This window comes from Hyla sarda, chromosome 2 (genome assembly GCF_029499605.1).
Source record: "Hyla sarda isolate aHylSar1 chromosome 2, aHylSar1.hap1, whole genome shotgun sequence".
Classification (NCBI taxonomy): Eukaryota; Metazoa; Chordata; class Amphibia; order Anura; family Hylidae; genus Hyla; species Hyla sarda.
The window spans coordinates 218,783,390-218,797,323 of NC_079190.1; the positions used below are offsets into that span (position 1 = coordinate 218,783,390).

Sequence of the window (13,934 nt, forward strand, 5' to 3'; positions counted from 1 at the left end):
TAGTCCAAAAAAATAATTCCTAAAAATAAAACAAGGAACAGAGATTACTGGACCTCTGATACAGATTCCAGCTCTGTGGAGGACGTAAGGACAAGAGAAAATCAACCCGGAATTCACACAGAGAGAAGAGCTAAAAAACACCAGAGCCCCGCCTGAAGACGTGGGCAGAGGCAAAAAAACAGTGACCACAAAGAAAAGTAACATGGAACAAGAAGAACTAAATCCATCTACTATTATCAATTTGTCAGATACAGTTCTGAATGAGGATTGCATTAAATTATTAACCAAAGACTTAAATTTCTGCAAAACTAGAACATTTGATCCAGTAGCATTTGAAGTTGATCTCTTGAAAGGAGTGCGACGGATGAATCTGTTTAAGCACTTTGAAATGAGCAGCAATAAAAAAAGACAGTGACTCGGCAACCACCAAGGAGCGGGAAGTACCAGCAACCATCGGACCATTAGGCTTCTTTGCCCCCAACACCTTTTCAGTTCAAGAACAAAAATGCCTTCTGGACCTTGTCATCATGGAGAACACTGACAGTAGAACTGAAGATAATACCCTCCATCTCACCACCTTTTCAGGAGGTACACCATCTATCTTCACACCACAAATTCCACATGGAAGCAGCCTAGATATACTCACAGCACAAGTAATGAAAGATGTTAAATCCCTTGTATATCCTCCTGCCTCAAGAAATCTTTCTGATAAAGAGCTCAGAGCCATGAAGTGGCTGAAATCTTGAAAAGATTTGGTTATTTAAAAGGCAGACAAGGGAAGGAGTGTGGTTGTGATGTCCAAAGAATGTTAAGCAACAGAGGCCAAGCGGCAACTTACCAACACAGAAGTGTATTCTCCTTTAAAGGACATCTGCAGCAAAATACAACTTATCCCCTATGCGTAAGTGTTTGATCGCGGGGGGTCCGACCGCTGGGACCCCCCACGATCTCTTGCACTGGGCCACGGCTCTCCCGAGCAGGAGGCGTGCCGGCTGCAGGGCAACATCGCGACCGAAATGCCTCCTCCATGGATCTCTGTGGGTAAGGTGGGGAAGCAGGGTTCGTGCCTCCCCGCCTCTCCCATAGAACTGTATGTGGAGGGGGAGTACCATCCACCTCAGAGAGGTCAACGCTATGCGCATTAGCTGCTCACGTAGAGCGGCAATGCGGGGCCCCGTTTGGGAGATCGCGGGGGGGTCCCAGCGGTCAGCCCCCTGTGATCAGACACTTATCCCCTATCCTGTGGATAGGGGATAAGTTGTATTTTACTGCAGATGTCCTTTAACTGCTGACCACTAATCAGATCATCTCCAAGCTTTGGAATTTTCTACTCAAAGGTGTTGAGCAGGGCTTAATAAACAAAAAGAAATCTGAAAAGCTGATACCAAACCGTGATAATAAACCACAGTGGTATTTCTTGCCCAAAATCCATAAAAGCTTGGAGTCCCCACCAGGAAGACCGATAGTGGCCGGCATAGGAGCACCCTTGGAACACCTCTCTAAATATCTGGATTGGCTTCTCAGACGGTTTTCTCCAAATCCTTGAACATTTCCATTGGGAAACATCCTTCCACCTGGCTACCATTGATGTGGAAAGCCTATATACCCGGATTCCCCAAAAGATGGGAATTGAGGTAATAGGATAATTTCTCCATGCTACAGGAAAGAAATCCACAATATGTGGAATTTGTGAAAGAAGGTCTCGAACTAGTGCTGACTAATAACTGCTTCATCTTCGATGGCAAATGGTATACACAAGAATCGGGCACGGCGATGGGCACGCCAGTAGCATGCATATTCGCAAATCTCTTCCTAGCTTCCCTTGAACAAATTTTTTTTTTACAATTCCCATAATCCTTTTTTGAAACAGCTGAAACTGTACACAAGGTTTGTAGATGATGTCTTCATTGCCTGAAATGGCAATGAAGAGTAATTTAATGCCTTCCTCAAATTAGGGCTGGGCGGTATGACCAAAAATGTGTATCACGGTATTTTTGTACATTATGCCAGTTCCACAGTATTTAACGGTATGTATCCCCCTCCCCCCCATCATCATCATGTGATGGGCGCAGCTCTGCCCCCCCAAAGTCCCCCCTCCCCCCCCCCCCCCCGCCGGTTTATCAGCCTAGCGCTGCACCCCACATCGGGGGACTAATCGTATGTCACCCGCGAGCGCTGCTTCTCTCCCCCTGCCAAATAATTATCAGCCGCTGCGCTGTACTTTGTATTCCTGTGCCCGGGCTGCAAATATTAAAAAACAAACTTTAACTTACCTTTGTCCTCCGTTCCCCCGTTGCTAAGGAACTGGCCTCACTGTCCTCCGCTGTTCTCACTGCTTCCTGGGGATGGGAATGTCACAGAGCCTTCAGCCTATCACCGGCCGCAGCGATGTCCCGCCTCGGCCGATGATATGCTGAGCGCACTGTCATGTAAGAAGCCGGCCGGGTTCTGCCCGACTAATTGATCACATGAAGACTCAACACAACAGTGATGACAAGTCACTGACAGTGTGTGAGAATGAGAAAATCACAACAGGAGGATAGGCCAGAGAGAATATTCTCCGTCAACAGGAAGCTAAATGGCTCATGCACATTAACGCTGACGCGATGGGGATCCTCGGTCTGAATGACCGAAATGAACTTACAGTGTTTTTATAAATATCCCACTTCCCTAACTGTTTCTTTAATCCAGGACTTGCATTGCAACTTTGATTTTAACTATGTTTGCTTTTTTTCTGCACTTTTAGCACAGGTGCACATTGCCTTACTCCTCCTACAGTGTGACGTCACTTGCGACGTCTAGGTATAGGTGTACCGTCCACACATAAGGTGAGGCCCAATGAAACAGATTTACCTGGATTGTAGCTTCACCCGCTCAGCTTTGGCTGCAGCATGTTTCCTTCACTCCCTCTCCGCAACGGACAGCTGTTTTTATGATGATATGAAATAAAGATTTGAAATTTTACAGGTGAGTTCAGAAGTATTCATTCTCTATGTTTTCTGATATAGGAATGTTCTGAGGGCCCAAATGGAGTAAAACCACCTCCAGCCCCCAGAGAATCTGATATCTTATGATACTATTAAGTTGGGCATGAATTTGACACCACAATGGTTGGATACCTTTGTAGTCCCACCAAATGTGTAAAATGGTACCAACTGAGTCATTGCACCGCCAGCAAACATTGGAGCACCCGGGGAAGTTTCAGTTGCAGTTAGTATATACGTGTCAGCTAACTGGAGAAAATATCTATTGTTGCTAAAAAGCAGTTAGTGCATTCACTCATATCATGTGGGTTTGAAAGTAGTTTGATAAAAAAAAATTTTTTTAAAGAAAGTAAATACGTGTTGTGCCTTTTTGAAATTCTTGTGTGGACAAGGCTATTTCTGTATTTTAACCAGTTAAGGACGCAAGGTAAGTCCTGAGTCCTGGTACCCGAGTTTAAAGCGTTCTTATGAGAGGAGAATGCTTCAAACCTCCTGGGTCCCGACTGCTATAAGCAGCCAGGACCGAGGATTAATGCCGGGCACCGCCGATAGGGCCGATGCCCGGCATTAACCCTTTAGATGCCGCAATCAAATTTGATTGCAGCGTCTAAAGTGAAAGTGAAACTATCCCGGCAGCTCAGCAGAGCTGATTGGGACTGTCACGACAGAATGGCAATGTCCCGATCAGCTTATTGGGCGACAGGAGGGTCCTCACCTGCCTCCTGGTTGTCCGATCGGCAATCTACCGTTCCAAGCCTGCCCAGCAGGCTGGAGCAGCAGAGCTCCAATAACACTGATCAACGCTATGCTATGGCATAGCATTGATCAGTGTATGTAATCAAATGATTGCATGGTATTGCCCCTTGTAAGGGCTTAAAAAAAAAGTGTAAAAAAAAAAAAAAAAAGAATACATGTGAATAAGCCCCCCCCCCAAATAGAAGTTTGAATCATCCCCCTTTTCCTATATTTTAAATAATGTAATAAAAAAAATCATATGTGGTACCGCCACGTGCGTAAATTTCCGAACTATCAAAATATAAGGTTAGCTAAACCGCAAGGTCGAAGGCGTATACGCAACAAAATACCAAAATCAAAAATTGAGAATTTTTGGTCACTTCATATACCATAAAAGTATTAATAAAAAGCGATCAAAAAGTCCCATCAAAACAAAAATAGTACCGATAAAAACTACAGACCATACTGCAAAAAATGAGCCATCATATAGCCCTGTACATAGAAAAATAAAAAGGTTATAGGGACAGAATATGACAATTCTAAACATACACATTTTGGTGCATGTAGTTAGAATTTTTTTTTTTAAGTAATAAAATAAATAAAACCTATATGAATTGGGTATCCCTGTACCCGAATGGACCTACAGAATAAAGATAAGGTATCATTTTTAACGAAAAGTGCACTGCATAGAAACGGAAGCCCTAAAAATTAAATTGCTAAATTATGTTTGTTTCTTTTCATTTCACCCCACAAATAATTTTTTTTTGTTTCACCGCAGATTATGTTATAAAATAAATTATGTCATTACAATGTACAATTAATAACGCAAAAAACAAGCCCTTATATGGGTCTGTAGGTAGGGCTGCCATCAGAAATGGCAGCCCCTTACACAGCTTAAGGCCTGGGCCTCCCCCCCCATGGCCCACCCCGACTCCACCCATCTGCCCGTGACTCCGCCCCAAACCTAAATTAATATATTAATGTTATATTTAAATAGTTTGGACATGTATGATGAATGAGGTGATACCACATATGTATATGTTTAATTTTATTTGAAAAAGGGGAAAAGGGGGATGATTCAAACTTTTATTAGGGAAGGGGCTTATTCACATGAATTACTTTTTTTTTCTTTTCTTTTACACATTTTTATCACAATAATTTTATCCCTAGAGGATATGATTTAGTCACGGTGGTAATGATTAGCCCGCTGGAGCTAATTTACCGCATTTAGGCATCTAAATGGTTAATCGCCTGATCGGTGATGTCAGCCATTAGCCATGGGTCCCTGCTGATAGCAGCCTGGACCCACTGGGTATGAAACTCTTAGCTTTTGAGCACGCTTTAAATTTCAAAAGTGGTTGCAGGACGTACACTTATGTCCTGTGTCCTTAAAGGGGTACTCCGGTGAAAAACTATTTTCTTTTAAATCAACTGGTGGCAGAAAGTTAAACATATTTGTAAATTACTTCTATTAAAAAATCTTAATCCTTCCTGACTTATTAGCTGCTGAATACTACAGAGGAAATTCTTTAATTTTTGGAATGCTCTCTGATGACATCACGAGCACAGTTCTCTCTGCTGACATTATTATAATAATAACGCTTTATTTATTGTTGTCCTTAGTGGGATTTGAACCCATGTCCCCAGCACTGCAAGGCAGCAGTGCTAACCACTGAGCCACCATGCTGCTCTTAGCATACATCTGCTATGCACGGTTGCTAAAATGGACAGAGATGTCAGCAGAGAGCACTGTGCTCGTGATGTCATCAGTGTTCCAAAAAGAAAGGAATTTTCTCTGTAGCATTCAGCAGCTAATAAGTACTGGAAGGATTAAGATTTTTTAATAGAAGTAATTTACAAATATGTTTAACTTTCTGCCACCAGTTGATTTAAAAGAAAAAAGGTTTTCACTGGAGTACCCCTTTAAGGGATTATGGAATAAAAGCAACGATTATCAGAGAGGCCTACCCAAACTATATGGGGGCTCCATATAGTTTGGGTGGGCCCCTCTGTTAATAGTTGCCCCTTATAGTTGTTGTAGGCTTGGGGGAAACTATTTGCAACTATATAGTTAGTTGTAGGCCTCTCTCTGCTAATTGTTGCCCCCCCCCCCGCCGCCCCATATACTTGTAGTCCTTAACCTTTGCCCCCAGGCAGCAGGCCCCAGCTAGCTGCCACTGCAATAGAATTCTGCCCCGTGCCCTTGGCCCCAAGTCATATTATATATATATTTTTTTTACAGTACCCTCCAGTCCTCAGGGCAGGCTCTGGCTCCTCTTCCTTTCACGTTGCCGACGCCGCTCTCCTCCTCGGTAGCCAGCATAGCAGTTAGATAGAGGAGCGCAGTCCCACCAGTGTTGTCTTAGGGCTTCCTAAAAAAAACAAAGCTGTGGCTTCGGAAGGGTGCGCTGTAGGCAGCTGCCTTAAATGTCTATGTGGTGTGCTGGGCCTGCTTACAAGCGGGACAGAAGGGGGCCGTTCCGGTACAGTGGAACATGACCCCAAAAACAGGACTGTCCCGATCAATCCGGGACAGTTGGCGGGCCCCCAGTGGTCAGTGAGTGACAGACAGTCACTCACTGACACACAAAAAAAAGTCCGGGTCCCCTGGGGCTACCGGCCCCTTACCCGAGTATGGGTTGTACCCCCCTGACGGCGGCCCTCTGTGTAAGTACAAAATTGAACGCTTTATGATTTTTAGAAGGTGAGGAGGAAAAAACTAAAGTGCAAAAACAAAGATTGCTTTGAGTCCTTAAGGTGAGCATGGGCAGAGTCCTTAATCTCCTTACTACTGGGGTGACACACTGTAACAAATCTCTAGTCATGTAATGCATGTAATGACAAGGGAGGTATCAAATCTGTTTATATTTGGCTGGAGGCAGCATGTAAACCAAAAAATAAAAATATGGTGAGGTTGATTCAGTCCAAGACAGGTCAGTATAAGTTTCTTTTAGTATTTTCATGCTGCCTCCAGCCAAATATAAAAGTGACAGTTTTGATGAGGTTTTTTCCCATGCAGAAGATCTGCAACATATACAATGGGAGAAAGTAAAGGACCTGCGATGGAAAATGACTTCTTGCAACCCTTTTTAGTGAGTCTATCACGATAACACAATACTTGCACTTATCATAAGCTGAAAAAAAACTAAGAATATGTATTAAAGCTCACTTATTTAACTATTTTAAGTCCCAGAACACAACATAATACAAATGGCGAGTGCCTTCTTATTCAAGCAATAGTTTAGGCGTTTTTGCAATTTCTAGTGAAAGAAATATAGGCTGTCACAGGCTTCACTGTTGTTTGAGAGGATTTTAAATAGATAGATAAGTATACCTGCCCTCAAGATTAGAGTTGAGCAAACTTTTGAAAAGTTCGGTTTACCGGACTCGCCAAACTCTTCGAAACACTGGACTCAGAGTTCGGTTCTGCTCGGATCGACTCGAACCGGCAATGAAATAGCCCATAAACACGTTTACAACACTACCTAACAGCTCTGAACCCCTGTCTAACACTGTTAGGGATTCAAGTAGTTTTAAAGTGTTTTTAAGGCTCAGTTATGGTGACATGCGGTAACCCATGGTAACTATCACAGCTCGCCCATTTTTTAGGCTTATTCACACCAAATTAAAGCGGCATAAAGTATCCCTGGTTGTTGCTAGATGCCTGCCGGCGTTTTGCACATGGAGGCATGGGAAGACGCAGTACCTTTTTCCAAGTGTGCCAAAAATGATCCATTTTTGTGGGATGATGGGTTGTATACATGTAGGCCTGGCTGGAAGTAGGGTGATGGTGGATTGGTGTTACTAGTAGTATCCAGTGTACAGCAGGTGGTGGCTAACTGATGTTACTAGTGTACAGCATGAGATGGTGGAGATATGTCAAAAGCATACAGCAGGAGATGGGGATCTGGTAGTAGCAGGAAGGTGGTTGTTTTTTAATTAAATTTGAAAATGTTTCAATTAAGTTTTTTAATTTAGAAATAAAAATAAAAATTCAATTATATGGCCCTGGCCTTAGCTATTACTCCATGTATCAACCGTGACATGCACTGTTCTGCACAGAGACAAGTTCATAGAGTGGCCCACCTTCTCCGCCACATGATTGTACAAAGCAGGGACGGCTTTCTTTGCAAAATAATAATGACTAGGTATGTGCAACCTGGGCTGGCCACACCTCATTACTTGCCTAAAGGCCGTGGAGTCAACAAGATGGTATGGGAGGGCCTGCCCCCACCAACAACTTGGCCAGGTAATAATTTAGTCACAATACAACAGGGTGACTGGGAGAATACTGTTGTCTGGAGGGCATGAATCCCCCAATTATTAAAGGGGTACTCAGCCCCTAGACATCTTATCCCCTATCCAAAGGATAGGGGATAAGATGTCAGATCGCTGCGGTCCCGCTGCTGGGGACCCCCGGAATCCCCGCTGTGGCACCCCGCTATCATTACAGCACAGAGCAAGTTCGCTCTGTGCATAATGACGGACGATACAGGGGACAGAGCAGCGTGACGTCATGGCTCCGCCCCTCGTGACATCACGGCCCGTCCCCTTAATGCAAGTCTATGGCAGGGGGCGTGACGGTCACGCCCCCTCCCATAGACTTGTATTGAAAGGGGCGGGCCGTGACGTCATGAGGGGCGGAGCCGTGACGTAACGATGCTCCGGCCCCTGTATTGCCCGTCATTATGTGCAGAGCGGGACCGCGGCGATCTGACATCTTATCCCCTATCCTTTGGATAGGGGATAAGATGACTAGGGGCAGAGTACCCCTTTAACTGACTGGATTGGGGAGGAGGAGGGCACAACACTGGTGAGGAAAATCCAGAAAATGTGCTGCCTGTGGAAGAGGCCTGTCAGTTGGGAGGGATCTGGAGGATCATCAGTAGCAGCAGCAGCGTTTTCCTCACATTGTGGGGCGTCTCGACCATCCCTTGTGTCCTTGTGGTAACACATGCCTACATAGAGATGTAGTTTCTACATTCAGACCCTGGCCACAGCTCACCTTCTGTTTCCAGAGACGACATATTGCCACCTGACTGTGCCCTTCCTCTTGATGTTTTTTTTTTATAGAATCTGAACATGCAGCAGCATCGCCATCCCCTGAGCTCATCAGAGCAGCAGTCCTATGCCTGTTATGTTTTACAGGTTTACTTCCCCTACCTCGGCTACACTCTTCTTCGCTGACCCTGCCATTACCCTCCTGCTCGGAACACGTCAGCTCATGCCTTGGTGGTTCCCACGTCCTGTCCATCATCACATCATCGTCAACATCAAACTCCTCATCGTCCATGCCACTCCTCTCTGCATGGATTCCTTTGGCTACTTGATCCCCTTCGGCATAACCACCTTGATGGCTTACAGTATGACTTACAGTATGACTTCACTCGCCAGCCACCGCCGGAGAGGAGAAGCGCTGCGCAGGCCAGGTGAATGTGTCTATATGTGTGTCTGTCTGTCTCTGTATGTGGGGGGGGGGGGGGCTATGCTACCTAATATGGGGAAACTGCTACCTAATGTGGGGAAACCATGCTACCTAATATGAGGAAACTGCTACCTAACGGGGGGAAACTATGCTACCTAATGTGGGGAAACTATGCTGCCTAATGTGGGGAAACTATGCTGCCTAATGTAAAGAAACTATGCTACCTAATATGGGGAAATTATGCCACTTTATGTGGGGAAACTATGCTACCTAATGTGGGGAAACTTTGCTACTTAATGTGGGGAAACTATGCTACCTAAAGTGGGTAAACTATGCTATCCAATTTGGAGAAACTATGCTTCCTAATGTGGAGAAATTATGCTGCCTATCTAATGTGGGGAAACTATGCTGCCTATGTAATGTGGGAAACTATGCTGCCTACCTAATGTTGGGGAAATATGCTGCCTAACTATTGTGGGGGAAATATGCTGCCTAACTATTGTGGGGGAACTATGCTGCCTACCTAATGTGGGGGAACTGCTGCCTACCTTATGCTACAGATTATTGTGAGTTGCAGTGCAATTTTATGGCATAGTACTTTTTTTAACATAGACATATATAGTATTTCTTTAACCATTCTAACCTGTACAATAAAGTAAACATATTTATTGTAATGAATAAATGGAGTAAATAAAAACTTAAGCCATAAGGAAAGTAATATAAATTAAAGGGGTTCTCCACTATAATTTTTTTTTTTTTAATCACCTGGTGCCAGAAAGTTAAACAGATTTGTAAATTACTTCCATTAAAAAAATCTTAATCCTTTCAGTACTTATCAGCTGCATTATGATCCACAGGAAGTTTTTTTATTTTTAATTTCCTTTCTGTCTTACCACAGTGCTCTCTGCTGACACCCCTGTCCATGTCAGGAACTGTCCAGAGCAGGATAGGTTTTCTATGGTCAGACAGAAAGGTAATTCAAAAAGAAAAGAACTTACTGTGGATCATACAGCAGCTGATAAATACTGTAAAGATTGAGATTTTTTTATAGAAGTAATTTACAAATCTGTTTAACTTCCTGGCACCAGTTGATTTAAAAACAACAACAACATGTTTTCCAGTGGAATACCCCTTTAACCCCTTAAGGACGCAGCCCATTTGGACCTTAAGGACGCAGAAAATTATATTTTTACGTTTTCATTTTTTCCTCCTCGCCTTCAAAAAATCATAACTCTTTTATATTTTCATCCACAGACTAATATGAGGGCATGTTTTTTGCGCGACCAGTTGTCCGTTGTAATGCCATTACTCATTTTAACATAAAATGTATGGCGCAACCAAAAAAATGCTATTTGTGTGGGGAAATTAAAAAGAAAACCGCAATTTTGCTAATTTTGGAAGGTTTCGTTTTCACGCCGTACAATTTATGGTAAAAGTGACGTGTTCTTTATTCTTTGGGTCAATACGATTAAAATGATACCCATGATAACATACTTTTCTATTACTGTTGCACTTAAAAAAAATCGCTAACTTTTTAACCAAATTTGTACGTTTAAGATCCCCCTATTTTGAAGACCTATAACTTTTTCATTTTTCCGTATAAGCGGCGGTATGAGGGCTCATTTTTTTGCGCCAAGATCTGTACTTTTTATTGATACCATATTTGCTTATATAAAACTTTTAATACATTTTTTATTAAAAAAAATTTGGAATTAAATGTTATAAAAAAGCAGCTATTTTGGACTTTTTTTTTTTTACGTTCACACCGTTCACCGTACGGTATCATTAACATTTTATTTTAATAGTTCAGATATTTACGCACGCGGTGATACCAAATATGTATATAAAAAAAAATGTTAACACTTTTTGGGGGTGAAATAGGGAAAATGGGGCAATTTACATTTTTATTGGGGGAGGGGGTTTTTCACATATTTTTTACTTTATTTTTTTACTTTTATTTTTACACTTTAACAGTCCCCATAGGGGACTATTTAAAGCAATCATTCAATTGCTAATCCTGTTCAGTGCTATGTATAGGACACAGCACTGATCAGGGTTAAAGGTCATCTTCTGCTCTGGTCTGCGGGAAGGTAGATCAGAGCAGAAGACTCCCGGAAGATAGCGGGGGCAGGTGAGGGGACCTCTGGCTGCCGTGCTGGATGATCGGAACGGCGTGGCAGTGCTGCGGGCGATCCGATCATTCAATTAAGTGACCGCGATGCTGCAGATGCCGTGATGGTTATTGATCACGGCATCTGAGGGGTTAATGGTGGACATCCGTGGGATCGCGGATGTCCCCCATTACCGGCGGGTCCCTGGCTGCGATCAACAGTCGGGACTTGCTGCACATGATCCGGGCATCGCTCCGATGCCCGCGGTTATGCTTAGGACGTAAATGTACGTCCTGGTGAGTTAAGTACCACGTCACCAGGACTTACATTTACATCCTTCGTCATTAAGGGGTTAAACACTACATATCTTCATGTAAAATGTGTGTGTTATTAGTGTTGCTCGCGAATATTCGCAATTCGAATATTATTCGCGAATATCGCATATTCGCGAATTCGCGAATTTCGCGAATATAGCGCTATATATTCGTAATTACGAATATTCGTTTTTTTTTTTTTTTTTTTTTTTCTTCACAGTACACATCACAGTGATCATCCCTCTCTGCTTCCAGCTTGTGTGGTGTAAAGAAGGCTGTAATACTACTGTGTGAGACTGACGTGCGGAAATTCACATATGCGAAAATTAGCATATGCTGATTTTCGCATATGCTAATTTCCGCATGTGTTAATTTGTATATGTTAATTTTCGCATATGCGAATATTCGCATATGCGAAAATAAAACGAGGGTATAACGAATATGCGAATATTCGCGAATATATGACGAATATTCGTCCATATATTCGCGAATATTCGCGAATTCGAATATGGCCTATGCCGCTCAACACTATGTGTTATGGCTTTGAACGTAGAAAAAAATGAAAAAAACACAGGCATGTCCCTGGTTAATATTATGTATGTTTAAACATAATAGTAACACAATGTAGAAATGCTACAAATTTTCTCTGCGGCTTTCACCAGCTTTTTAGTGTATACAGTAAAATCTGTTGAGAATCTATGACACAATCCATGACAAAATTTACATGTAACACATGCAGGTTCTTTTTTCAGAATTGCAAAACCAAGGATTTGTAGCAAGATCTCAGGCTGAATTTTACTGCTGCAAGGTAGTCCATTGTGGCGTTATCACTTAAGTCTGCCGTAGACTAGAGAACGTTTTCAGTGTTTTTTTGTTTTGTATTTGCCAGCCCTTCATCAGTCACAATTTTTCATTATTAGAGTCATAACCCACAGTCTTTTGGAATTTCAGCCAGTCCCTCCTGGCCAAAATGACATCCTAAACTTTCTTCCAAAAGAAGGGAGAACATGCTTAAACGTGAAAGTTAATTTTACATCTTGTGATGTAGTTGTTGAATCAGATGTTGAATTTGATAAATTTATAGGTAAGTTTAATAAAAGCTGAAATATTGAACCATATGTCTATTTGTGTAGACACATTTTTCAGGAGGGGTCAATTTGAGCCATGTTTATTTATTCCTTTAGTCCTAAAAGTAAGGTAAAGTTTGTAATAAGAAGCATACTATATATAAAAACATTTATGGTAGGTCACACTTGCAGTATTTTGCTATGTATTTTTTGCAGCTGATTTTGCTACCAGTTGACTTCAAGATGCAGAAAAAAAAAATAAAATGCAAAATTAAAAACAAAACCCCAATAAAACGCAACTATAAATTTCACAGAAAAGTGGCATTTTTCTGAAAAAAGCCATGTGAGAGACAGCTTAAGGGTATGGTCACACATGCTGTATTTTCTGTGTAGTTGCTGATGCATATTTTCCTACCCGTTGCAGTCAATGGGTAGCAAAATACGCATCTGATTTTTCTACTCATTGACTTCAATGGGTAGGAAAATACACAGCAGCAAAATACAGCACGTTCGAATAAAGTTTTAAAAAATACCCTAAGGGGGAGTTCGCACGCGCGTATTTTTGCTGACTTCAATGAGCAGCAAAATCTGCTGAAGCAAATCTGTAGAAGATCTGCAACAGAAAATAGGCAAGTGTGAATGCACCCGGAGGAGTAGTGCAGTGAAATATAACTTATTCCCTATCCAAAGGATAGGGAAGATGTTATAGATCGCGGGGCGTCCGACCGCTGGGACCCCCTGTGATTTCCCAAATGGGGCCCCGGCGGTCTGTCTGAAGCGGCTGTTCCAACCCCGGACATGGATGGGGCATGTCGGCCGCCTCTCCTTGCGGGGATCGGCACGCCTCCTTCCAGCAGACTGTGGGGGCCCTGTTCAGGAGATCGCAGGGGCATCCCAGCGGTGAGACCCTCCAGCGATGTATAACTTATCCCCTATCCTTTGGATAGGGATAAGTTATATTTCACTACAGAACTCTTTTAAACAGGAGGAATGTGTTGCGAGTTTGTGAGTGAGCTGCAGACACTTTAACAAGTCAATAACAGTTAGGACATTAACAGTTAATTAGCTTTCTCCTGTAAAATCGTACTCTTACGGGTTAATGGAACTGCTTTCTATATTGACTGTGAAACGTATAACCTACTTACACATACTGAGCTTCACAATGTATCTTCTTGTAAGTATTGGTGGCCACAGATATTAACATTCTCACTTTCCCCATCTAATGATTCTTTTAATATTTTCCATTATGAGGTTCTTTATATTAAAGGGGTACTCCAGTGGAAAAAAAATCATTCAAA

General features: G+C 42.5%; 1 protein-coding gene across 1 annotated transcript in view; it reads right to left on the reverse strand.

The window, feature by feature from the left end:
• P2RX1 (purinergic receptor P2X 1) overlaps window positions 1–13,934 on the reverse strand; it is a 199,617-nt gene that overhangs the window by 144,079 nt on the left and 41,604 nt on the right. The gene's annotated exons all lie outside the window — the stretch shown is intronic.